Source organism: Canis aureus, chromosome 19, assembly GCF_053574225.1.
Source record: "Canis aureus isolate CA01 chromosome 19, VMU_Caureus_v.1.0, whole genome shotgun sequence".
Taxonomy (NCBI): Eukaryota; Metazoa; Chordata; class Mammalia; order Carnivora; family Canidae; genus Canis; species Canis aureus.
Genome location: NC_135629.1, coordinates 32,685,048 through 32,712,852, shown reverse-complemented (window position 1 = coordinate 32,712,852; position 27,805 = coordinate 32,685,048). Strand labels below are relative to the sequence as shown.

The window sequence follows — 27,805 nt, the reverse complement described above, 5'->3', positions numbered from 1 at the left end:
AAGTAAGGTGCAGAAAAGTATGCATTGTATGCTACCATTTTTTAAGGGGAGGATATAGGAAATACATATTTGTGTATGTTTGTATGTATATGTATTTAATAGAAGGATAAATAAAAATATTGATTATTCTTTGGGAGAAAGTAAACAATTTGAAGGAGACAGAGACAGAACTTCTCTGATTGTACTTTGATTTACAGATTTGAGTTTGTATCAATGTAACAACATTTTACATAATTTATATAATTTTATATAATTATAAACAAAATGAAATTAAGAATGATCCTAAAAACCAGAAGCAAAATAAAACAAATGTTTAAATGTATGGAGTTGGTGGCAAAATCACAAAGAGATGAGTTATATTAATTAGATGTATATGTTGTAGATAATTGAATTAAAGTTGGCTGTATTTACCTAGTTGATTATATTCAAAAGAAAAAACAGAAAAGACAAAATAATCTTTTTCATAAATGTTGGTGTAATGTAGGCACTTTTCTGAGACTGGGGAGTGTTTTTGTGGAATAAAGTAAAAGAGATGTAATATAATAGGATGTTTAGATGGCATATTTTGTATAGGAGAAAGGAGATACAGATAATAAGATTTATGAGATTAGGGATGCCTGGGTGGCTCAGCAATTGAGTGTCTGCCTTTGGCTCAGGGCATGATTCCGGAGTCCCAGGGACCCAGTCCTACATGAGGCTGCCTTCTAGGAGCCTGCTTCTCCCTCTGCCTGGGTTTCTGCCTCTCTGTGTCTCTCATGAATAAGTAAATAAATAAATGATACATATAAAAGGTTTATGAGGTTAATAAAAATCTTGTGGTCCTGAATTTGAATTATCAATATGAACACATGCTTTATTCCATTTTTTTAAAAGCATTTTCTAGCCCTTTCCACTAAAATGAGGTGGAAAACAATGATGGACCCATGGCAATGAATACCTGTAGAGTCCTAATTGTGGTCTCTACATCTCAATCCCCACTAAAAGAAACCAGAGCTTGATGAAGAAGTGGCAGATTTGAGAATCTTAGGCAGAGAATTTTCAAGATAATTCTGAAATATCTTATCATATCAAAAAGTAAGATAAATGCCAAAGACACCTAGTACTGTGACAGAGGGGTGTTGAAGCTATCTTGATAAGAATATTTTTTGGACAAAATATGGAACACAGTAGGAAAATAGTTGAAATGATGGAAGAATAACAAATAGGCTTAAATTCATGAGTTTATAATGATAAAAAAATATTGGTCACTTTTGGAGAATTCTTGGTAATCAACTCATTATTCTGAAAAAATAGCTAATAAAGAGAAAGCATCAAATATTTATTCTTCTTTTCCCATTCAAATTGTATCCCTGAATAACTAAATATATGATGAAGGGAATTTCTGTGTTTATAAGAATATTCCAGCTAATAAATAAAGAAGGAAGAATGACAGTATTACTATTTTGCAGTCTTAATAAATTAGTAGATTTCAACAATGATCATCATTAGTTGCTGACATCCTATATAAAAAATCAATCAGGTATTATGTACCTCCTAATGGAAATACATAACATCACTTAAACAGTCTTTGCCAGGTGAAATCAAAATGCTTCTAGATCTAACAGCCAATCCATAAGAGAGACTAAAAGAAGAGGAACATGTTGAGTTACAACATGGGGATGGATTTTAGACATCGGATAAAAGAAATTTCTGAGTTGATGGAGGTATTTACAAGGGAAATAGAAATGTAGAGAAAAAGCTTTTTTTTTTTTTTTTTTTTTTTTTTGCATGCAGGGACACAAAAATATCAGCTAATCAAAGTAGAATGGATTGTAGAATTAGGGAATCCCTCTTTCGATTTATGTAATACTTGAGTTAGGCAATGATCATCAACAGAGGCTGTAACTGTTGGATCAAATGTGGTTGGAAAATAGAATATTCATGCCATAGTGAAACACCTTCTCAGTGTGTGATCAGAAAAGACCCCGAATAGCCAGGGGAATTTTAAAAAAGAAAACCATAGCTGGGGGCATTACAATGCCAGATTCAGGTTGTACTATAAAGCTGTGGTCATCAAGACAGTCTGGTACTGGCACAAAAACAGACACATAGAGCAATGCAACAGAATAGAGAATCCAGAAGTGGACCCTCAACTTTATGATCAACTAATATTCGATAAAGGAGGAAAGACTATCCACTGGAAGAAAGACAGTTTCTTCAATAAATGGTGCTGGGAAAATTGGACATCCACATGCAGAAGAATGAAACTAGACCACTCTCTTTCACCATACACAAAGATAAACTCAAAATGGATGAAAGATCTAAATGTGAGACAAGATTCCATCAAAATCCTAGAGGAGAACACAGGCAACACCCTTTTTGAACTTGGCCACAGTAACTTCTTGCAAGATACATCCACAAAGGCAAAAGAAACAAAAGCAAAAATGAACTATTGGGACTTCATCAAGATAAGAAGCTTTTGCACAGCAAAGGATACAGTCAACAAAACGAAAAGACAACCTACAGAATGGGAGAAGATATTTGCAAATGACGTATCAGATAAAGGGCTAGTTTCCAAGATCAGAGATCAAGTTCTAATCCCAAAAAGGAAAAGTGTTCTTTCAGCAAGTGACCAAATTTATTACTACCTATATAGGTACTGCTACCAATGACAATATGAGTATACTCAATGACCAATGAGTATATAGCAATATACTCACCAATAACGACACAATAAGAAATACATATTATTTATTCAGTGTTCTTGGGAAAAAATCTAATAGTGAGAAGGTAGTAAGACAACTTCATAATATGAGGCCTGGATTCTTCATAAAAAAAATCAATGTAATGAAAAACAAGCAATTAAAAAACTGTTCTAAATTAAAAGAGACTAGGGATCCCTGGGTGGCGCCGCGGTTTGGTGCCTGCCTTTGGCCCAGGGCACGATCCTGGAGACCCGGGATCGAATCCCACATCGGGCTCCCGGTGCATGGAGCCTGCTTCTCCCTCTGCCTGTGTCTCTGCCTCTCTCTCTCTCTCTCGGTATGACTATCATAAATAAATAAAAAAAATAAAATAAAATAAAAATTAAAAGAGACTAAAGAGACAAAACAAACAAATGCTACGTATGAAACTTGATTTGGATTCTGCATGTGGGGAAAGGGCCATAGAAGACATTTTGGAGGCTTCCACGATTTTTTAAATGAGGACAGCATATTAGATGATACTCTGAATTACTTGAGCATGATAATGGTATTGTGGTTATTTAGGAAAATATCCGTGTTCTTAGGAGATTCTGGCTGGAGTATTTAAGGGTGAAGTATTGCAATATCTGCAACCTACTTTTAAACGGTTTGTAAAACACACGTATGTGTGTATATGTATTGAAAGAGATAAAAAAAGTGGCAAGATATTAAAATTGGTGAAACTTGGTGAAGGTGTACAGTGTTTATAGCCCTGTAGATTTGTCTTTTTTATATAGATGTGAACATTTTTCTAGTAAAAAATTGAAAAAATAAATAAAAACAAAAATATTAATTATCATCTGAAGAACTATATGTTTACTTAAAACTTATTAACATGCATTATTTAAAAATCTTTTAATAAAAGGCCAATATGCCTTTAAGGCATAGCTACTTAGAGTTCTGAATCTGTCTTGCATGCATCACATCAGAATTATAGGGATGTCCATTTTCAGTTACTGTAAAACTAAGTACATTCAGTTGCAAAGCAATAAGACAAAATTCTTCTAGGTTTATTTCATTTTTTCCTCTAGTATTTTACATTTATCTCTTCTTCAGTACACTTTTATTTGAATCTTTCCAAGTCATTTAAGCTGGTTTTTATAGAAGAAGCAACTCTTTTTCTCACATTTACATTTCATTAGTTTACATGACATGTAATTGTTATAATTAAAACAACAAGTACACTGATATTAGCAAGTTTGAGGACAAATATACTTAACTCTTGGTAAATATACAGCTCAAGTTGGTGGGAATTTAAAAAGTACATGGATGTACAAAAGACTAGCCTACCAGTTATAAGATTATTGTGTGCTATAGTATCAGCTGGGATATTTCACAATGACACTATAGATAATTGGTTAATCTGGTAGATGGCCTGGGGGGGGGGGGCGCGGTGCGGTTGGTTAAAGAGGTGTACTGTAGTGAAATACTCACCAGGCCTAAGATGCAAACAGGATTCAATGTATTATTCATGCATAATTAAGTTCTGTCCATAGTCATCCTCTGATGAGATTATCAATAATCTCCTCTGTCTAGGTTACTGTCAAGGCCCTTTCCCCAATCCAGCTAAATAAAATGGCTTCAGACTTTGTTACAGTTACAAATGGGCACATTCAAGTCACTTTTCTTTCCTTTTATCCTATAACCCACCCACACCTCCAGTAATACGATGCTCTTCATTTGGGAATTATGTTACTCAGGTACTCTTTCAGGGTTAGCTGAAAGTGTCACACAGAATCCTGAATCCTAGACTTGTTAGTTAGAGGTACTTATTAGTTGGTTGTAAGGCAACCCCAATGCAGTTCTGACTCTATGACAGTATGGATAGTTCCAGCTCCCACCCTGAAGTGAGGCTCACTGTGAAGGGAATGTTGATTTTCCTACTTCACCATTCCTTCAGAGAGGAGAAAGTTCTCCTGCTTTGTGAGCCCTAAGAATACTGTTGTAAGGAAGATGACTCTTTCTTGTAAGTGGCATGCTAGACAGCTGCATTAGATTTCTGTCTCTGTTCATTGAATTTGCTGCTCAGTTCTCCGAGGAGGCAAAGATGAGAAAACTGTTGCGGGAGGCTTTCAGAAGATTTGTAAGAGCCAACATTTCTCCCCTCTAGAGCACATAGCGCGTAACTGCTACTCTTCCCTTGGGGGCACCTTTCAGATTCTGGCTTTTTCAGGCGAAGCAAGAGACCCTAATTATTTCACTTTCAATCAATTCTGAAGCCTCAAAGACCAAAATTGTCTCTTCAGATCCACTCAGATGCCGAAAAGAGGTGTAGAAAAGAAATTGCTGCCCATCTACTAGCAGCTGTAGACATCTAAGTTACCTCTTGCTTTCAATTTCTGCACAGTGGTCAAGAATTGTTGCTAACACCCAAATCAGGAAAAATAAAATGTTTCAACAGATACCTTGAGAATACAGACGATTTTGCATTGAAAAAGCTCCTACAGTCACTGTGGCAGCATTTACTACTATTCATTGATCAGTTCACTTTTCCTTCTTCAAGGGAGAATTACATGGGACTTGTGTTTGGCCAGTGAAATGTATTGGAGGTATTTAATTTCCAGGGCCTGAATCTTCACTTCGCTCTTCTCCAAGCTACTAAAAATAGTGTCTTCATGAAACCTTTGTAGATAAACCACCCAAATTGTCAGTCTGATTACTTGTTCCTTTTGTTAACTTTATCTAAATTTATTATCCATTTATACATATACTTCAATTTGCTTGGTAACATTTTTTTTTCAGAAAAAAATATATAAATGGAATTTTTAAAAGATTCACATGTCCAAAGGAAGTCTTAGGGAATTCTTTTGTATATCAAATATATCAGTATGCATATTTTCACATTTTCATACATTGACTGTGTAAAGCAGAACACATCAAATATTCTTCTTAGCTCTTTTTGTAGCTTTGGTTTCTAGATGTTTTGTTATTTCATTCATCAAACAAATGCTTACCGAGCACCTGGTACATTCAACATATTGTGCTAAGTCCTGGGTGCATGTGTTTATGTGTACCTGTAGTTGTACCTAAATATTGTGTTGGTTTGCTGCTATGGATTAAATTGTGTCTCCCTAAAGATTTGTATGTTGAAGCCCTAACCTCCAAAGTGACAATATTTGGAGGTGGGACTTTTAGGAGTTAATTAGGGTTAAATGAGGTCATAAGGGTAGTGTCCTAATCTGATAGGATTGGTGGCCTTATAAAAAGGGGAAGAGATCTCTCTCCATCTCTCTCTCCCTTCAAGGAAAGGTCATGTGAGCACACAGTGAGAAGGCAGCAAGCCAGGAGGTCTGCAAGCTTGGAAGAAAGTTTTCATTACCACCAACCATGCTTGTACCATGATCTTGAGCTTCCAGCCTCCAGAACTATGGGAACATAAAGTTCTGTTTTTTAAGCCACCTAATCTATGGTGTTTTGTTATGACAGCCTGAGATAACTGAAACATTTGCCAAATCCAGGAATTTTATAATTAGAATATCTGTGAGTCTTGTAAGAAATAAATCAAGAGCAACAGAATAACAGAACTATACTTTATATGTCTAACTATAAACTTATGAAATTTGTAATACTAAGCTATTAAAGGGAAAAACTAAAAAAGTCTAAAGAAAAGACAGATAAATTCAAGAATGTCAGATTCATGTTGACATACTAAGGGAAGCCAGAATTCTAAACTTTAGAAAGATAAAATAGGGAAAAACAAGTCAAGCAATGTAATCAGTTCATTTTTTTATGAACAAGTGCTCAGGCATGCCTTTAGGTAATATATCTCACAGTATGGTCCCAATCGCCTGCATCAGAATTATATGGGTGTGCCTGTTGGATATGCAGATCTCAGGGTATCCATGGTATATCCATAACCTCAGGATTCAGGACCACGCTGAAGTCATCTTCAGTTTCTCTGAGGTGAAGTCTGGGGCTCTTCATTTTAAACAAGCACTAAAAGGTGAGGGAGTGATATGTATAGAGATAGAGAGAGAATGAAGGTAATTGGACCCTGGCCTTCTGCCTTTAAGGAACAATAGGCTCATTCTCTAGGGGATTTGAACTGGAGGAGGCTTGACCAGTGACATTAAGCAGAGTGAGTGAAGCACCAAGGTAAGGACTACAACAGAGATTATGTGTTCCATTTATTGAACAATGGAACTCTCAGCACCTCCCCTCTCCCTACTCTGATCTCAGAAATCTGACCGCCAGATGTCTTCCCTCAGGCCCTTCTTAAATCCAAAAACTGATGCTAAAGATTATTGTAGCAATGCCTTCAAAATTATGAGTATATGTCCAGCCTCTTAATCTATTAAGAGATTAATCAAGTAGGATAAGTGCTAGAATGAAGATATTTTTCAGGTGTATGAGTGCTGAAAACATTTACCTTCTTAGGAAGCAACTGGAGGATGTACTTTAATCAAAACAATCAAAACTGAGAAAAGAAGTTCAGCATGCAAGTACACAATTAGGCTTAGAGTGCAGCTGGCACAGACAAGAAATGGACAGGCTGAGGGAAAGGGGACTGAAGGAGAAAGAACATCTGAACTCAGGTCTTTGAGGGTTTAAATCACAGGTGCATTCAATAACCTGTAAAGAGTGTGCTAGAAATGCTCCATACTTCCATTTCCTTTTTGCTTGGCTTAGCCCTGTGTGAAATAAATGTCTTTATACTTATGTTTTTTTAAATCTCTGTTTATAGTTTCCATTTTGGGGAAAGGCATAAGAAGTATACCCTTATTTTAGGGATGATATAGTCACACATTATAAGTGATTAATGTAATTAGCATAGTTTTCACCTCATCATTTGAGTCATGTAACCTTAACTGAACAGTGGAAAAAGCTATGAACATCCATATACAAAAATCTAGGTGATTTTCTGTTACCTTTTATTTGTAGATATTTTAGAAGTTTACTACATTATTCTCCAGATTGTGCACTAACTTGGTAAATTGGAAGGACTGATTTTCCATTTTTATGGAAAAAAACCCAATAACCACCATTTACAGCAAAGAATTTGTACTAGGAAATGCCTTAAAATAATTTTGAAATGTATTTATTTACATCTCAAATATGACTTCTTTCTGAAATGTTCAAAGTCTCATTTCCACAGCTGCAATTAAATGACTTTTTAGGATAATGTTTCATTTGGCTGTATTATGTTAATAATCAGCTAGATGATGTATATCTTTTCCATCTTTATGTACCCATGAATTATTCAGAAGTGTTCTCTTGCAAATGCAGAGTAGAAGAATTCAGTCCTTTTTTCCCCAAAAGGGTCAGACGTACTTTAGAAGAGAGAGAGAGAAGTAGATTCTTTTTCTTTTTAATCCTCTAAGATTTATTGAAGTAAACAGTAGGAATTTATTTAAATATCCAATAATGAGAAAATGCTCAAGTAAACTATATAATACATCTACTTGACAAAATGATGCAGCTCTCAAAAACTAATGGTTGAAAAGACAACATGGCTATATGGAAAAACGTTTATATAAAAAACAAGTGAACAAAAACATGATATAAAAATAAATGCACATTATAATTTCAATTAAAAATAGTTATTGGAAAAAATTCTAGAAGAAAATATAATAAAATCATAATGACGGTCATGTTACTATATAGGAATATCAGTGATATTTTTTTCTTCTCTGTGTTTACCAAATTTTTTTAATGCGATATTATTTTTATAATGAGAGAAAGCAAACAGAAAGGTTAACCCTATTGAATTACTAATGTTATCTAGAAACTAGTCTATGTGCTGAGGATATAATGATGAAAAGATGCACTTTGTGATATATAAGATATATCGAGTTTTCCCTGGTAATACTAAAATATATGTAATTAATATAAATTTCATTGAGATCTTATTAAGCAGAAATATCATTAATTAAATACCTAGTAGGTACCTTTCATGTGTACCTTGTCCAATCAACTTAATTATCATGTGAAGAAGATGATTCTCTTTTCACAGATAGGAAGCTATGTCTCATAGAAACTATGCAGCTTGTCCAAAGTGATATAGTTAATAATAAGAGACTGAGCTTGGCCTGGTTAGAAGTCTATTTTCAGTTATTTAACAAGTATTTATTAAGCACCAGCTATATACCAGCAATTGTTCTGGATTAGTGATACTGAAATGAACAAAGCAAAGTCTTCAATGGAGCTTACATTCTAGTATGAGGAGACAAACAAAAATCAATGATAAGTGATATATTGGAAGCTGAAAAGTGCTTTAGGGAGAAGTAACATGGAGAAAGGGGCTAAGGAGGCAGAGTAGAGAAAGGGGTTGCAATTTTGAATAGGATGATCAGGGAAGGCCTACCTGAGAATGCAGTGTTTAAGGAGAAGCCTGAAAGAGTTGAGGGAAGGATCTCAACTCTGTGGGAGAGCATTTCAGGCTGAGGGGACAGTAAATATAAAGGCCTTGAGATGAAAGCATACCTAGAGGAACCATTATCACTAGAGCTATGGAACAGTTAGTAGAGTGAGATAAAGGAAGATAGGAGAGAGCTAGAGACTTTGAGCTTTGTGAGGCATTGACAAGATAGGAAACCACTGGACGGTTTTAAGCAGAGGAATTGCTTTATCTGACTTAGTTTTCAGAGGATCATTCTGGCTGCCATTTGCAGAAAATTCTGTAGGGGAACCAAGGTGGAGGCAAGAGACCCTTAGGAGGCTACTGCAGTGAGAAAAGATGGTCAGTTGTGCCAGGATAGCAGTGGAGGACAGTCAAGAAATGTGAGGGCCTGGGATTTTATCCTATTGCTTACCTATAAGCCGTCAAGTTGGCTAGTTTCTTGCATGCTGGCAGAAAATATGAGATTTATGGATCAGAGATGAAGGACTTTTATTTCTCATGACATAGCAGTCACCCATACTTCATGTTTGTTCCATCCCCTTTGTCCCCAGGTCTCACAGGGTGATGCAGAGTGGCTTTAGTAGACATTGTGTGTACAGTGAATTTGTGTCATAGCCAAGGGACCTAAGTTTAGGATCTCTCTCTATCTTTTATAATGGACTACAAGCAAACTTGCCTAACCTCTGCTCTCTTTATTATATTGGACAGCAAACAAACCAGGTCTCTGTTTCAGAGGGAACACAGTCACTATCTTCCAAGGCTTTTTCCTATCCAAATCTACTTGGGAAGATAGTTTAGAACAAAGGATATCAATGCCTTCCTTTGAAAGATAAGCAGAAATATTAAAAAACAAAAACAAAAAACAACCGATGAAGAATTGTCTCCTAACAAGGATATAGTATGAAATGGCTGCATTTTGGAGGTATTTTTTAGTTAGAGCCCAGGTCAGATGCAGCTTGTAAGAGAAAAAGCCCAGAATGACATTATTGCTTTTTCCAAGCACTGTACTAGGTGCTGGAGATATAGTGGCGAATGAAACATTCCAGGCCTTGGCCACCATGGGGCTTACCTTCCAGCAAGAGAGAGAGAAAGGGTTCAGGAGAAGAGGGAGGGAGGGATAAAGGAAGGGAAGGAAACCCAAAGCCTATAAACATGCCAAATAAGTGAAATTATTGGCCTACTTTATTTATAGTTTCTGAGAATTTTAACTGTGTAAAAATATGCAGTTTTATTTAAATCAGATAAAATTACAAGGGAAGAGATAGATGAGACCCCATAGATGAAGCCAAGAGTACTTGCTTCTAGAATTAATTTTAGCCTTGTCTTTCTTTTTTTTTTGAGAGGTAGAGTTTCCTTAAGTTTATGCTTTCTTGTAATATATATACTTAGCATCATTAGTAACCTAAATGTGCTTAATTTGGAAGACAAACATTGAAATTTTAAAAGATTCTATTTTAGGTATAATTTTTTTTTACTTTACTTGCTTATAGACATATATTTGGAGATTGACTGTAATGAGCTATTGCCATAGGTGGAAAACCATCATCAATTTTACTTCTTAGTGGTTTGTTATCTGTCTCTACCAATTAGAATAGAAGCTCAGGGGTAGATTGTTTTATTTGTGGATATATTCTCAGTTCTTAGAATAGAACCTGGCAAATAATGTGTGTTTAATAAGTAACTGAATGAATAAATGAATGAATGTATAGTACACATATTATTTTGTATTCTGCTTGTTAATAAACAGATTCCTTCCCCTACTATTTGTTTTTGTTTTTTTTTTTGCAGAATCTTTGATATCTGCTTTATATCACTTTTTTATGCTATAACCATTCTTTAAGCATTGAACATTTGGATGTTTACCAAATGTTTGCAATGATACAAAATACCAAAGTAATGTTTTATGTGTATTAACTTTTACATTTCTTTTGAATTATCTCTAGTATAAATCCGAAGGAGTAGGTCAAAGTACTAAAATCATCACTATTCTCTCCCTCCATGTTGTTTTTTCCTAAATGGTAGGGATGGGTTTCAGTGGATGAGGGTATCTGTTTCATCTGTAAGTAGAATTCGTTAACATTAGTTGTTATGTTTTTAAACATATTTTGTGTGTGTGTGAATAGACGATCAAATATGCTTTTATTAGCATTTATTTGATGTTTCTTTTTTTTTTAAGATTTTATTTATTCATGAGAGACAGAGAGAGAGGCAGAGACAAAGACAGAGGGAGAAATAGGCTTCCCACAGGGAGCCTGATGCAAGACTTGATCCCAGGACCCCAGGTTCACGACCTGAGCTGAAGACAGATGTTCAACCATTGAGCCACTCAGTCGTCCCTATTTGATGTTTCTTGATGTTTTATACATTTTCATGTTTATTTATTAGTATTAATGTGAGCTGTCTCTTAATATACTTTGTCTAGTAGAGTTACTTGTTGAGTTATCCAGTTCCTAATTCTAGACAAAATGATGACATTTAGGTTTTTAGCACAGCTTCCTGTGAGGTTCTGGTTGGGCTCAGAGGTGGAAAAGTGAGAAGGAGGGGGCTTTTTGGAGCTCACATGCAGGCCGTGGGAAGCCTCATGAGGAGAGCCTTGTGGAGCCACCACTGATGATATTTCCTCTCTCAACAGGTGCCTATTGTGCTTGCTGCTATATCAATGGAAAAATAAATATCTAATTACAATATGTTAGAAGTATGATAAAAATAGGGTACAGTAAGAGACAATAATGGGAAAGGGATGAGTGTTTGGAAGCCTTCCCCAGATCAGGAGTGCCTTTTTGAGGAAGTGGCATTTTACCTAAAACCTGAAGGAAAAGATACCCTCAAGGTATCTAAGATGAAACACAGTGTAAAATGCTATGACTAGAGTCTGCAGGAGCAGCCTATTCAGCTGAGCCATAACATCCTGTGGGTCACAAAGTTGCTTTGATCTCGGTATCACTCAAGATGACTGCGCCAGGTCAGGAGGATGAAAGAATGATTGCTCAAGTTCCTTGCATTGCTGACCACTTACTGGGATAGAGCAAATACCTGTGCTTGTTTTGAGGATCAAATAATAAGAGAATCACTGTATGTGATTTCCCCTGTGTTTCGCATATGATTGAAATAGTTAAAATAATTAGAATTCGGAGGAGCCCACTCTCTCCTGATTTTATGAATCATGCTGGAAGAGAAGCTAACACAGCATAATACACAATACAGTCATAATGTAGTCTGCATAAAAGCAATCTTAAGTCACATAAATGCTTCATAAAGTCTCTATCTCTAGACAAGGTTTGCTACAGTACATAAGAACAATGAAAATCAGTGTCTGATAGCTGACTTCATTTGGCTTTCTAACTTTGATTACTACTTCTGTCATTTTGTCTTATCCACTTAAGCTGATTCTTAATAAATAGACAGTTGGGGGCCCAGTATCCTTTAGAGGTAAGAAGGGGCTGAAGCCATCTTGCTGTCACTGTTAATTTAAATAATCCTCAAAAGTCCACATTGCAATAAAGCAAGAATACTGCCATGTATAAAATAGATTTTATTTTCTGAACACTTAGCAGTTTATTTCACAATGTGCATGTTATCCTCTATTATACTCTGTAATGTCTGAGGAGGCATGCATGTACAGTCCATTGCCAGAAAAAATATAACCTTACTAGTAGCTGACTGCAAGCAACTCTCCAGAGTATGATGCAAAACATTTTGTTGTTGTTGTTTACTGTTCTCAATATGCTGTTTTAGCTTGAGTCAACTGTACCCCTAGTTATCCCCGTTTTACTCCTCTACTCTCCCCAGTGGTCAAAGCTGGGGAAGCCATTATTCTTGGATCTATTTTTTTTTTTTTTTTTTTTTATGATAGTCACAGAGAGAGAGAGAGGCGCAGAGACACAGGCAGAGGGAGAAGCAGGCTCCATGCACCGGGAGCCCGATGTGGGATTCGATCCCGGGTCTCCAGGATCGCGCCCTGGGCCAAAGGCAGGCGCTAAACCACTGAGCCACCCAGGGATCCCTATTCTTGGATCTATTGTAAAGGTGATGAGGAATCAGAGTTGGTGGCACCTCACAGCCCTCCATGGATTTTGGCTTAAACTTTTCAACTTTCTTGGAATGGAATCTGTTATATAAAACCAGCCTCTCTGGTGTTAATAGTACAACCCTCGTAGCACAATTTTGATGTCACTATGTCAAACAAACAAACAAACAAACAAACAAACCCAGAACAAAACCTCTCTCCACCAAGAGGGAGGCTAAGAAGGAAGGAAAGGATGCAGGGGAGAGAGAACTTGAGTCTGTCACAGATGATCTGCCAGAGTTTATTGAAGTCAACTTATTCCATGGTAAACTCACAACCACTTCAACAAAAGCATGTCTTTACTAAAAAATGCTCCCAGGGTTCACACAAGGTAATCAAAGTTTCAACCCAGCAAAGAAATTTAGTGAGGCAAAGATAACCAAGTTATCTGTACATTCAATAAAAATGTCCTGGTTGGGGTGATGGGGTGGCCCAGTCGGTTAAGCCTCCGACTCTTGGTTTTGGCTCCTGTTATGATCTCAGGGTTGTGGGGTAAAGCCCCACATAGGGCTCGTTGCTGAAGGCAGAGTCTGCTAGGGATTCTTTCTCTCCTTCTCCCTCTGCTTGCAAGCACTCTGCCACTCTCTCTTTAAATAAGTAAAATATTTTTTAAAAAAGAAAAAAAGGAAAAATGGCTTGGACACTTGTTTTTCTAAGTTTTTTTGTAATGTATGTAAAAGAAATTAATCCAACAATGACACATGGTTTTGCTCAGTAGATGGGAAGAAAACATTTATTCTTAGGAGTTGCTGTTTGTTAGTCCTTTTGAAAGGGCCACTTAAAATTGCAGTTGTGCTGATAACAGCATTGTTAACTTGACAGCAAAAGTAACTACAACTTAAGCTTCCACGCTCTATCCAACTCTCCAGGAGCTCTCTCAGTGCAGACTTGGAGTGGAGTTCTGAGTTACTCATTCTCATGTAAGAGACAAACCAGAGACTGAGCTGGATCCAAGCTTCAGGTTTTCTAAGTTTGATCCATCACTGAAAAATGTGTTGGTGACACTGTTTGAACCTTCACATCTTGCTGCATTCAAACTAACTTCTGCAAAATAAAAATTGCTCATCTAAATATGCATTCATGAAAGTCTAATTCTCTAGATTTTTTTCCCCAAAAATGGCATTTTAAAGTTATATCATGGTTAAGAATTTGTACCCACTTCTCTTAATATAATTGTTACTTTTCAAAGAGACAGCCAACTAGGCTTTATATCAAGCTTTACTTTAGGAACTGAAGGACTTTTTCTTTTGTAAACTATATAAAAAGGTGCTACATATTATGTACCAAAAAAAAGTTGTTTTTTCCCCCAAAGTGCCAAAAAATCTCTTTCATCTCCTGGCATGCTCTCAAGCTCATTACTGCTTCAATATTTGAACTTGTCACCTCTCCAAACTCATCTAGTTGCATTTTATGATCTTTTCACAAATCTTAAGCTTTTCTAAAGCTCCTTGGATTTTCTATAAAAGCCTCATTCTTTGAGTTTCAGAAAGCTTCTTTATATCTCATTTTCTTAGCAGACTTTTATAAAACAAACCAATAAAATGATGACCACACTTTAAATAGAATACAGGCCCATATTTTAATTTTTATTAAAATTTTTGTTTGCCTCCAACTTTCTCTCTGTTCGAACTTCTTTTTTTCTCTGCCCCTAAGTCTATGAGGAGGTGCTAATCTTCCTTCATATCTCATCAGGAACAAGGAGCAGAAAACCATGGGGAGCCAGCATTTCCAGTACCAGATGTACTGAGAAATCTAGTTAGGTTCATAATTCTTCAACTCAGTGACTCCGCATCTACTCCACCACCTTTTTCTCTTTTCTTTGCCCACTTTAGGAGAATTTCTCCCCTTCAGACTTTCCTTTCATGTAACAGTTAGGATTTCTGAATATAATACTGTGAATTACTGGTGCTATTCTTACACCTTGAAGACAAAGTAAAGACTGGCTTTAAATGTGTTTGTTCAAGTGTTCACAAGCTGGGTCTTCTTCATCCTAAGGAGCCCAGGCCTGCGAGGCCCAGTAAATATTGCTAGAACAGAGTCCAATCTATTCTGCACAGGCTACAGACAACATTTCATGTTCAAAGGACCATTGCTGGGTTCATGTCTTTCTATGGAGGGGCTAGAGCTTTTCATGTGGAGCCCGTCCTGTTGCACAGCTGGAGCAATTCACTTCACAAGGAGAAACCCTCATTTGCTTAACACTTCTTCCCTTCTGTATCATTTGTTTAAATAGATTAGAAGAGCTCTCCTCTCTGTACCAGCTCATCTCTCAATTTAGATAGAAGAATATCAGTTTCAAAGCCTTTGGCTTCTTTCAAAGCTGTACCTCTGTGGTTTGGAATACTGTTTTGAAGATGTGACAGGGTCAGCTGGAAAAACCGAGGGCCCAAACTAGGTTCCATTCTCAAATTGCCAGTAAAGTAAAGTACCTTAGGATTCCTTGGTGAGAACAAAGAGGTCCCTAAGTTCAAAGAAGTGTTTCTGGAAGAAATGAAAACATTTTTAATGAAATCACAACATTTTAGTCTTTACTTATAAAAATTGAGTAAATGTTCCCTCTGTGGAAGGTCTCCTTCTCTGAGCAAGGGCAAGGTCTAGAGAATGGCTCCAAACACCTGGGGAAAACTTATGAACACTTTGGAGAAGTCACCAAAGAATAATAAATACTGCCTTGCTCACAAAGATTTTCACTTCCCTTCTTAAACATCTCCAATGCCTTCTCTGATTTGTCACATAAACATCTGCTCTGGCAAACATTATAATTTGTCTCCAGAGAACCAGACTTTCATAAAAATAACAACAAAAGAGGATTATAAAAGAGAAGCAGAGTACCATGCATTTCTTTAAAATTATTTTTTTAAAAGATTTTATTTGAGAGAGCACAAATGGGGAGGGGCACAGAGAGAGGGAGAAGCAGACTCCTTGCTGAGCAGGGAGAAAAACATAGGGTTCTATCCTAGGACCCCAGATCATGACCTGAGCCAAAGGCAGACAGTTAACCAACTGAGCCATCCAGGCATCCCTTAAATTTCTTGATTCTCATTAGGATTTATTGGACTTGGAGCCCTTAAACATAAATTGCTTATTTTGTATATCCAGTCAACATTCCTTTTTAGAGTTTCTATGTTTTCAGTCTTTTCTAAATGAGTTAAAAAGAAATAGAAAACATGGCCACTACTTTCACCCTACTCACTGTAGGTGGAAAATACACCTGATATGGCTTGAAACTAAGCATATCAATACATATAATGACTCCTCTGTGTTATCTAGGTAGATGGAGCTCTTAGTGGCCTACGTGCTCCCAAATTTAAAGAACTTCATGGCATGCATTGAGGCCCTTAACAAACCTCCGTCTTCTACCCCTTTTACCCACTCCATCAGAATTTCAGATGCCCCAAAGCCCCTGGGCCCTCAGGCTAGGTTCAGATCTCAAGGTATACCCTTTACTTTGATGTTACAGGGGTGATTTCCTTGAACTTTGAAGCTGCCCCACTTTGTAGTTTGGATTGACAGTTCAAAGGTGACTTGAAGCATGTTAAATAATCAGCTAGAACAACTGCTAATAAGGTATGTGATCCTATAAGTCTGGACAATGCTGCACACTTTGGTAAATTTTTTTGGTGTTATTAATATTGCCTTCAAGGGTTCATATTATCAGTATTATTTTTAAAAGTCCCCTTTGTCTCAGGTTACAAATATAATATGGACTTGCAGTTAAGAAAGCAAACAATATAGTTACATATGTATGTGTGCATGTGTGTATGTGTGTGTATTATATGAAAGAGTTGAACAACTCCTTCACTCCCCTGACAGCCTGAAATGACCCATTCCACAATTTTCCCTTTCTTCATACAAAAATATCCAAGCATATAAGCAAATTTATTGCTTGTTATTGAAATAAAATCATGCTATATGCAATTTGCTTTTTTCACTTCATGGACAGCCTTGCAAGTCACTAGTTATGGTTCTAATATTATCTTTCTTCTTTATGCATTTATAAACAGATATTTTAATTTTCTATAAGTAAGATCATAACACTTCCTAAAGGATATCACCTTTCATTTTATTTTAATTTCTATTATTATTATTAACATTTTAAATGTTCATTTTTATCGTGTTTTACAGATCACAAACTCCTCTTACATATACCATCTTATTTATTCCTAAATAGTCTGTGAGGTGGTTACTATTAACTCTATTTTAGTTGATCAGGAAGCTTAGAGAAGTTGATGTCTTCCTTCTATGATAAAGCTAATAAAAGTAGAGTCAAGATTCAGAGTTGTCTTGTCTTACTCACTCATGCCTTTGAGAACACTTAATCTTCTGATAATGTTTGAAAATGTTTGTGGGAAGGTAGGAAAATCCCTACTGAATGACATTTGAAATCCCCTTCACCATATCAAAAAATTGTCAATATCACTTTTTTATTTGACTTCTAAGCCTCTAGCAACATAACCATCACCTTATCTACCATATCAGTTTGTTCTGCTATGCCTGTTGTATAGACTAGTAAATTTTATGAGAAATTTTCTGCCTTGGTTCTTAAAATAGTTTCTTAACTATTAAACTGAAGCATTGTTCCATTTAAAATGTATTTCCACATCCCATTATTTGCTCCTAAACTCATTTTATCTACATTTTCTCTGGACTGAGCTCAATTTGCTGTACATTAGTCCCAAAGCTTGAATGATTCATCTGAATCCAAGTACATTATTTCTCATTGTATCTTGCTTTTCACAATTTAACTTAGCCTGTACACTTGCTTTCCATGCATCCTCCAAATTAATAGAAAAAAAAAAAACTTTTAAAGTTGAAAACAAAGCTTGCCCTGGCTTCATTGGAACATAAATACTGGCCTGAGAAATGGCTTGGTTACTGTCCTGATATATCTCAAGAGGCACTTCCCTTTTCCTATTTTATTTGTTAATGGTAACATAAAAAGGATTAATTATAATGCTAAGTTTTAAGCATCCAACCTTGGAGATCCAGCCAGAAGTGAAAGTTGGAACTTTTAGGCAAAGATGTTGTTAATTTAAAAAAGCACATGTTTATATAGAGTGTAGGTTGACATTGAAACAGAATGGGCTGTGGAGATGGAAAGACTCAGGTTTGAATTCTTGCTGTAGTATTGCCTAACTCTGTAACCTTGGAGAGGTTAGTTTTTCTAAGCTTATGTTTTTTCAATTGTAAGATAGGGATAACCCTCAGAGACTCCTTGGGAGCTTTAAACAACAGGATGCACCAATTGCCATTACAGAATTTGACATTTAGGAAATCTTCAGTATGTCTAAGTTTAACCATGTATAATTGTTGATTTTAAACTGCTGTTTACCTACCAACTATCTATTTTATACCTAATATACTTAATGGCTAGTAGACTTATATACCTAATACAACTAAATAGCTAAAAATGAATTAAACATTTTTAGTTAGGTTCTTCTGTGTTTCCGTTAGTTATGTTCTTTGTCATTTTTCCTGACAATATAACAAACTCATGTTTCTTATCTTTAAAAAAAAAAGATTTTGTTTATTTATTTGAGAGAGAGAGAGAGAGAGAGACAGGAGAGAGGGAGAGAATCTCAAGCAGACCCCCCACTGAGCTTGAGACCTGACAAAAGGCTGGATATCACAATCTCTGAGATCAAGACCTGAACCCAAATCAAGAATTGCTCGCTAAGGGAAATATCAGAGAAGGAGACAGAACATGAGAGACTCCTAACTCTGGGAAACGAACAAGGGGTGGTGGAAAGGGAGGTGGGTGGGGGGTGGGGGTGACTGGGTGACGGGCACTGAGGGGGGCACTTGATGAGATGAGCACTGGATGTTATGCTATATGTTGGCAAATTGAACTCCAATTAAAAAAAAAAAAAAGAATTGCTCACTAACCTGACGGCCACCCAGGTGCCCCCTCATGTTTCTTATCTTGAAGACACATTTTTGGTACAACAGTGTTCTTTTTTTTTAAGGTTTTATTTATTTATTTGAGAGAAAGAGAGAGAGCGTGTGCAAACATAGGGGTGAAGGGCAGAGGGAGAGAGAGAATTTGAAGCAGACTCCACATTGAGTGTGGAGCCTGTCCTGGGACTTGATCTCAAGACCCTGAGATCATGACCTGAGCTGAAACCAAGTGGTAGATGTTTAGTCAACTGAGCCACCCAAGCTACCCAGTACAAGAATCTTCTTAAAGATATATTAATGTTTTCTGAAATTTAATTTTAAGATTAGTAATAATAGTTATGCTATTATTTTTTTAAAGATTTTTTATTTATTTAAGCAATTTCTACACCCAGTATGGGGCTCAAACTCATGACCCCAAGATCAAGAGATGAATGCCCCACTGACTGAGCCAGCCATGTACCCCAATAATAGTTACATTATAAATGTACATATTAGTACTCTAAGGTAATTAAAATACACCCCTCCCCATAACCTTATTCTAGTATGGTGTCAAACTTTGATAATATGACTTACTTGCATAATTTATTATGCACATAAATTCATATTTCACGTTACTCAGCAAAATAAGGTCATATAGTTTGAAAAAATTATTTGAATTTTTGACTTTTTTTTTTAATTTTTGACTTTCTTAAACACTGAATTTAGACCTAAGAAATTGGTATTTAGTAAGTATTTCTTTTGGTTTTAAACTGGATATAAGTGATTTGTTTTGTTTGGTCACATCTGAGCAAAGTGGTAGAATTTATTGAGAATGAATAACTTTTGGTTACCTACTATATCCATAGCATTTCTGAGAATAGAGCACTATATTTCTGTTAAGTAGTTTACAATAATTTGTTTGTAATGGACCAGGTAAGAGGTAAACAAGACAGATGTTCTAGCCTTGATGAACTAAGATTCTAGCTGGAAAGAAACAGAAATCAATATATAAATAAATACATAAATAAGAATTTCAAACCCTGAAAGTGCCATATGAAGATAATATAAGGGAAGAAGCTGTGAAAGGAAGGCCGGTCTTTGAGTTGAAACCTGAATGATACAGAAGCTGACATGTGCTGATCCAGAAAAGCAGGTGGAAAAAACTGTACAATGCTCTGAAATGGGGTAAGATCATGGGCTTGGGGTTCAGATAAATGTACAAATGACTCTCACCAAAAGCAAAAATTTGAGTGAGAACTATACATTTGGAAGCCATTTGCATCCAAGTGGAAAGTTAGGAAATGAAAAAATCCATTTGGATAGTGTCTTTTTTCAGGTACTACATACTCGAGGTTAATGAATTCTTGTTCAACATTCCAGCTGAAACGTCAATTGGGATTCTATTCTTCTAACCTAAGGGAGATAGTGCACTGGAAGTAAAAGCTTGCCTTCTCTTACTGGGGAAGACTGGTGTGCTTACATATATGAAAACAATTTCTATGCCATATATTTCTTTCATTTTAATTAAGTTCAACTGGAAATAAAAAGCTTACATTTCAGGATTGATTCTTTAGAGCTTAGACCTGTCACTTCAGTCAGGCTACATTTTGTCCCACTACCAGGCAGGACATTATAGCTAGAATTAAATGTCTAATAGAAAAACCCCTGAGATGGTTTAGTCTCTTCTTCCTTCTCTGCATTGTCAAAAGATCATCAAAATTTGGTACCAGCATTTTTTAATGTAGCCAAAAATATTGAAAACATAACTTTAAATTATGTTGTTAAAATTCTTGCTCCTCCCTAATAAAGGACATGTGTTTTAAACTAGGTTAATGCTTTTTCTGGATCTCCAATTATAGTACATCTTCATTTTAGGCATGAATAGCTTACATTTTCATTTCCTGAATTATCTGAGCTGAAAAATAAGCAGAGTTATGCAGTTCAACCAGATTCTCAAATCTTTTTAAAGAAACTTTTCCCCCAAGAGTGAAAAGGAATCAGAAGGATTTGGGGTCTGCATAAACATTGTCATTAGCAAACCTTGTAATATGTCAAATTTTGAATATAAAGAATTTATTATAAGTAGTAATTATCTCTCTAGATTCCTTGAGCAGAGAGAAAGTTTTAACACCAAGACTGAATACAAACTAAAAGCACTCTCAGCTACATTCTGTCCTCTGCCCACCCAGGAGAAAAAAATCATCTGCAAAAAAAATTAATAGCCTTCCTACTGTAATGCATTGAAGCATTATAATCTCATATTCTACTCTGAACTTTTTATTTTCAACATTAGAATTTCTTCTAATAGGCAGTAGAATAATTGGTATTAGCAGAGATGGAAATTAATATTAGATGCTATAGTCAACTATTGTTTGTTTTGGCTGATCTCTGGGCTAGGATATTTGGTATTCCAAAGAAATCCAGTTGGCCAAATATATTTTCCTTGGAATTCATTAAAAAAAGGGAGAATCTGAAACAGTAACAAATTATGTGGTTACCTAAAATCAACCTATCTATGATTTTTCTGATGGCTGCCATTGTTGTAGAAGAACACAGAACAGACTTTTCCTGGGAAGTTGGAAATCTGACACAAACAGGCTGAACCATTTTTGTTTTGCAGTGCTAATTGGCAATCATAGAGGATCACGAATTCCTGTTCCTGAAGGCAGGGATGTGGAAATGAATCTATGAGTAATTTATTCTCAGAAACATGAGAGATGACTAAGTATCATGCAAAATATTTAGGCCTGGTGGATAGAGTTTGGAAGAGAAATTTTTAAATTTATTGTGAAGCTGATTTAATTTTTATTTTAAAACTAATCAAAACAATGTAAAGAGGCATAGTGGAAAGTCTCACTTCTACCCTTTCCCACCTTCCCTGTTTCTCCGCTTCTCCCCAGGCGAAGAAACTATACTTATTTCCTGCATATTTATCCTCCTAGGGTCTCTTTATAAAAATTCAAGCAAATGCAGCTATGTATTCATATTCCTCCTTTCTTACTACTGTGAAATATTTTATGAATGAAAAATTATAATATTTATGCTTATAAGACATGTATATGTGACATGTCATCACAGGGTTATCTTCCATTCTTACAACACTCATGAAGTAGATAGTATTTTCTCCATTTTATATATGAAGAAACTCAAATTCAAGAGAGCTAAAACATGTCTCAAGTTTGCACATTGTTGGAGCCAGGGTACAGAATCTTCCCTTTTGCACTGATACTTGTTTGTATAACTTCAGTAGTTTAGCACTTCTGTTTGGAAATGTCAGGACAGAATTCTGCAGCTCTTAAACAACAAATTCTTTTTTTTTTTTTTTTTTTTAGATTTTATTTATTCATGAGAGACACAGAGAGAGGCAGAGATACAGGCAGAGGAAGAAGCAGGCTCCTCACACGGAGTGTGGGACTCATCCCCACGTTCCAGGATCATGCCCTGAGCTGAAGGCAGCCGCGCTTAACCTCTGAGCCACCCAGGCGTCCCTAAACAACAAATTTTTTTATTGTTGCATTCAAAGAAATTTTTTTTTATTTTTTATTTATTTATGATAGTCACACAGAGAGAGAGAGAAGCAGAGACATAGGCAGAGGGAGAAGCAGGCTCCATGCACCGGGAGCCCGACGTGGGATTCGATCTCGGGTCTCCAGGATCACGCCCCGGGCCAAAGGCAGGCGCCAAACCGCTGCGCCACCCAGGGATCCCCAAAGAAATTTATGGTAAGTTTAATCTTTTACATTTTCAAAATAAAACCTCTTTTTTTCTAATATTATTTTTGTAAATAAAAGAGTGAAACTCATATTAAGTCCAGCTATATAGATAAAAATCACTGATAACATGTGTCTCTCCTAAACTGTTTGGTGGTAAAGTGATATCCTAGCATGCAGCATTTCAGGGGGACTATGGATTGGCAGGAAATGATCGCTCTCACACATATTCATGTACATTATTAGTTCCCCATGTAGTTACTCAAGAATCCAGAATGCTGTTGGTAGTTGATGGACACAATGGGTAGGATCAGTATAACGTATCTTGGCATGATTTTCCCCTGGCCCCAAGTATCTTAATGGGTTGCATAGATGCTGGTAATGATGTCCATCCATGGTAGAGTCCTGGCTCATCTGAGAAAAGAAATAGAAAATTTTCTCTCTATCCCAGCTGTCCTTATACAATTTAAAACATCATTTCAAAATAACTTACCCTAGCAGTCTACATGCTGCCTCTTCTTGATGAACAATGTAGGTTTACAATTTTATAAGCTGTACCTGGTAAATTTATCTACTATAGTTTCTAATATTTATCCCCTTTGAACATCATCATATATTTATGGCCTTTCACAGACTCAAATAATTTCATTCTACAGTTATAAATAGTTTCTTTTTGATTCATGTCCACATTCCTCACATTTTGGCCAATAAGAGCCCTTTTAAGCTAGCTCCTTGTCAACATCACCAGAAAGTTTTGAAAGTATTCTTACTGTCTTTCATCTAAATGTGCCAGGCCCACCTTTAATTTCACCTTCTAGAAATTAAATTTGGACACTAGGGCTACATATTATACTGTTTCATATAATTAAGGGTCTAGAGAATGATGACAAAGGCCTATAGGGCTTTGATGATAAAACATTTACTTTTTTTTCAATATTAATGAATTTATGTTGCTATGCTCAATTTACCATTTATTAAATATTACTTAAAATGATCATTAATAGATAGTTCAGGTAAACTTTTTCTACCATTTTGAGCTACAGTTTTCTCTTTATTCTCTAGCTTTGATTTTCCATGATATATATTGTCTTACCAAACTGTGCTTTTAAATTTCTATGTTACTCTCAAATTTATAGTTTCATTTTATTTCTTTCTGTCTCTCAGCTGTAACGTTCAGGAATTTAGTGTGAAGGTCTCAGTTGTCCCCTACGCCATCATTACCGCAACACAAACTGCCTAAAAAGGAAAATAAGGCCAACTTCTTTCCAAGGGGAATACTAAAGAAATAAAGTTATGGGCCAAAAGACAAAACTACAGATATAGCAAAAAGATCAGTAGTTGCCAGTGGTTCAGGAGGAGGGGGGGAAGAAAGGGATGAATATGTGGAATAGAGTGTTTTAGGGCCATGAAACTATTCTGTATGGTACTGTAATGGTGGATACATGTCATTATACATTTTTTTTAAGGATTTTCTTTATTTATTCATGAGAGACACAGAGAGAGAGAGAGAGAGAGGCAGAGACACAGGCAGAGGGAGAAGCAGGCTCCACACAGGGAGCCCAATGTGAGACTCAATCCCAGGACCCCAGGTTCATGCTCTGAGCTGAAGGCAGGCCCTAAGCTGCTGAGCCACCCAGGTGTCCTGTATCAAAAGCCATAGAATGTACAACACAAGAAATAAACTCTAAGGTAAACTATGTGTTGCAGTTAATAATATATTAATACTGGCTCATCAGTTGTAGAAATGTACTGCACTAATGCAAGATGTTAGCAAGAGGGGAAACTATGGAGAAGGAGACTTGTGGAGAAAGGCTATAGTGAGAACTCTATTTTCTCCTCAAATTTTGTGTAAATCTAAAGCTAAAAACCAATGTTTGTTAACTAAAAAAATGTTCTGCGACCTGAGTATTTCAAAGAAAGGAGACAAATAAACTCTCAGGCTATTAGTAGATAATAGCAATAATGGGGGGATTTAAGTCCAGTACAACCCTTTGGGGGTTTTTATCTATATTTATCTTTTAAAAACTTTATTTTTATTTGTTATTGAAGTATAATGACACACAATGTTTATTAGTATCAGGTGTACTACATAGTGATTCAACAATTCTATGCATTACTCAGTGCTCCTGTTATATGTGGAATCTAAACAAACAAACAAACAAACAAAAGAAACCTCTTTTTAAAAAACAAAAAAACAAAACAAACTGTTAAATATAGAGAACAAAGTGGTGGTTGCCAGAGGGGAGGTGGGTGGGGGATGGGCAAAATAGATGAAGGGAATGAAGAGTTATAGACTTCCAGTTATTAAAAAAATAAGTTGTGGAGATAAAAAGTACAGCAATGGGAATAATATTATATATTTACTTTTATTAATCCCATTATTTTTCTGAGCCCTGTTCTCATTACCTTGTCTCTCTGGGCCATAAGTGTTGAACTCCAATTCTTTATAGCCTTTGAATGACTATCACTCCTTTTTACCTTAGGTATAGACTAGTTTGCATATTAATATATATTTAAATATACAAATAAAATAGATAAGTAGGTAAAATAGGATAGACATTCATTATGCCCACCTATAGGGCAGTCATACACATAGCTTATGTGAATTGATCTTAAAAATATAGTCCTGAGTAAACAGATTAGAAACAGAATGTAATTTATGTGAATTTAAAATATGTATTTAAAAAGTAACAATGTACATTTTTATAATAATGCATGTGTAGTTTATATCAGAAATGGTTACTTATGAGAATGAGATGGGGATAAAAGGGAATAAATTAATAAACAAGAGAAAGGCCTTGCTTGGACTAATAAAAAATTTATTATCCAACTCCAACAAGCCTGAATAATTCTTGATAGATGTCATTGTTCAAAAACCCACCTATGTCACACTTTCCTCAGTGAGTCAGTGGTCTCCTGCCTTAGACTAGTCCATTTACATCCAGGACATCAAATTCCAGGTACCCCTTGGGAAGTCTGGTTGTAGTGATGTGGATCCTAGTCCCACTCTTTACCCAATTTGCATAATTCCCGTTATAGATTGGCAGGAACACACACATGCACACATACACCTAATGGGTTCCCCATCTAAATCGAGAATATAGGAAGTAAGATGGCCACACACATCTCGGCAATGTTTGTTCATGGCTGCTAGCTCCCAATCTATGCATAATTGGGTTCTTGCAGACTAGGGCACATTTTTGCTATATGATTTGTCTCTATTGCTCAAAGCTGACATCACTTTTCCAGAAGAACTTGTACTTGAATTTGAGGGAATGTGGATTATGTACAGCATTATGCTGTCCTTCATCTCGAATCAAATAGTGTTAACAGGTCACATTCTCATCTGTAGCAAGGACATAGTCACAGACCAGGTGTCTCTAAATAGGATTTTTGCTTCCAGTTGCTTGTGTTCTGGAAAGTCTGTTTCCATGCACGTTGTTACTTTGATTTTCCTTTTCTGGACGGCTAATGATTTCTGCAAGCTGCATTGCAGGATGATCAAGTTGGACCATTCAGTTTTGGGAAATTATAATGTCAATATCCTTAGGTCTTTCCTCTTGATCTGCTCAAATTCTTCAGAGGACACCCTTTCAGTCTTCTACCTGGAAAGTGAAGTCCTAGTTACCAATTTTCTGGTAACTCAATGGGGGAGAGGTTGGAGGTTTTAATATATAGTACGCATACATTCAGTGAGTTGTTTCCTTTTCACTATGGTACACTATCCCATGCCTTTTTACCCTTTCCAAAAAATAAAAAATCAACTTCCTATGTTTCCCAGGGTAGAAGAGGGAGTCTTGGCATCTGACTGCTGTTTCATTTCTTTCGTATATTTTCTATTTGGTTGTTTGTCTCTTGTCAACTTGTAAGATCATTTGTCTATTTGGGTGCCCAGGTGGCTCAGTTGGTTAAACCTCCAACTTTTGGGTTAGGCTCAGGTTATGATCTCAGGATCATGAGGTGAAGCCCTACATCAGACTCTGCACTTAGTGCAGTCCACTTGAGATTCTCTGTCTCCCTCTCCCTCTGCCGTTTACGCTGTTTATGTTCTCTCTCTCAAATAAATAAAATCTCAAAAAAAGATCATCTGTATATTTACTTTATTTAAAATATCTTTTGTCTGTTTTCATTAGGCCTATCATTTGCCTATTTGCTTTATGATATCTTTGCCATCCAAATATTTAAAATTTGTATACAGGTAAATATGTCTAACTTTCCTATTAGTTAACATTAAGTTTCCACCCTTGGTTAAGAAGGTCTCCTCTGCTCCTATATATATATTTTAAAGGTTTTATTTAATTATATTGAGTGAGCAGGGGAAGGGGCAGAGGGAGAGGGAGATAGAATCCCAAGCAGACTCCCCACAGAACCTAGCCCATCATGGGGCTCGACCTCATGACTATGAGATCATGACCTGAGCCAAAATCAAAAGTTCAATGCTTAACTGACAGAGTCACCCAGATGCTCCTACTCCTGTATATCATATGTTAGTCTCCTGAATTTTCTTCTAAGATTTTTGTTTCTTTATATTTTATATTCAAATCTTTTCTATCTGGAATTTATTTTTTAGGAATGCAATATAGAGGCATTATTTCCTTCCATATGAATAGCCAGTTGTGCCAAATATTTTTCTCTAAATAAACTATTGCTACTTATTAAGTTAAAAATTGTATTTTGCCATGTTTTACTCTTATTTGTAATAGGATGTTATTTCTTAATTATCAATTTCTTTCTACTGATCTTTTTGTTCCTGTGAAGATGCCATTTTCATTTGATCACTTTGCAGAGGGAAGCTCCTAAGGATGTCCAGAAAAAAAACAAGTCAAATACAAAGGACCCCAAATTAGGACAATTACTAGTTCTGGTAGTTAGAAGGCACTGAGTCAACACCTCTGAAAATGTGAAAGAAAATATTTCCAATGCTTCATTGTAGTAGAGGAAATATCAGTCAGGTATGGTGGCAAAAGAAAGGTGGTTGTAAATATACAAAATTTCAGAGTGTTACCTCATACACTATTTCTTCAGAAGCTACTATACTGTATACTTTCTTAGGAAGCTGTAGTACTTTAAAGGCTCAATGGGGGAAACC

At 36.0% G+C, this 27,805-nt stretch overlaps 1 long non-coding RNA gene across 1 annotated transcript in view; it reads left to right on the top strand.

The window, feature by feature from the left end:
• Positions 1-27,805, top strand: part of LOC144289832 (uncharacterized) — a 170,385-nt gene that overhangs the window by 74,567 nt on the left and 68,013 nt on the right. The window contains exon 3 of the long non-coding RNA XR_013357809.1: positions 22,564-22,728. This is a non-coding gene — a long non-coding RNA (uncharacterized LOC144289832). The remainder of the gene's footprint in view (positions 1-22,563; positions 22,729-27,805) is intronic.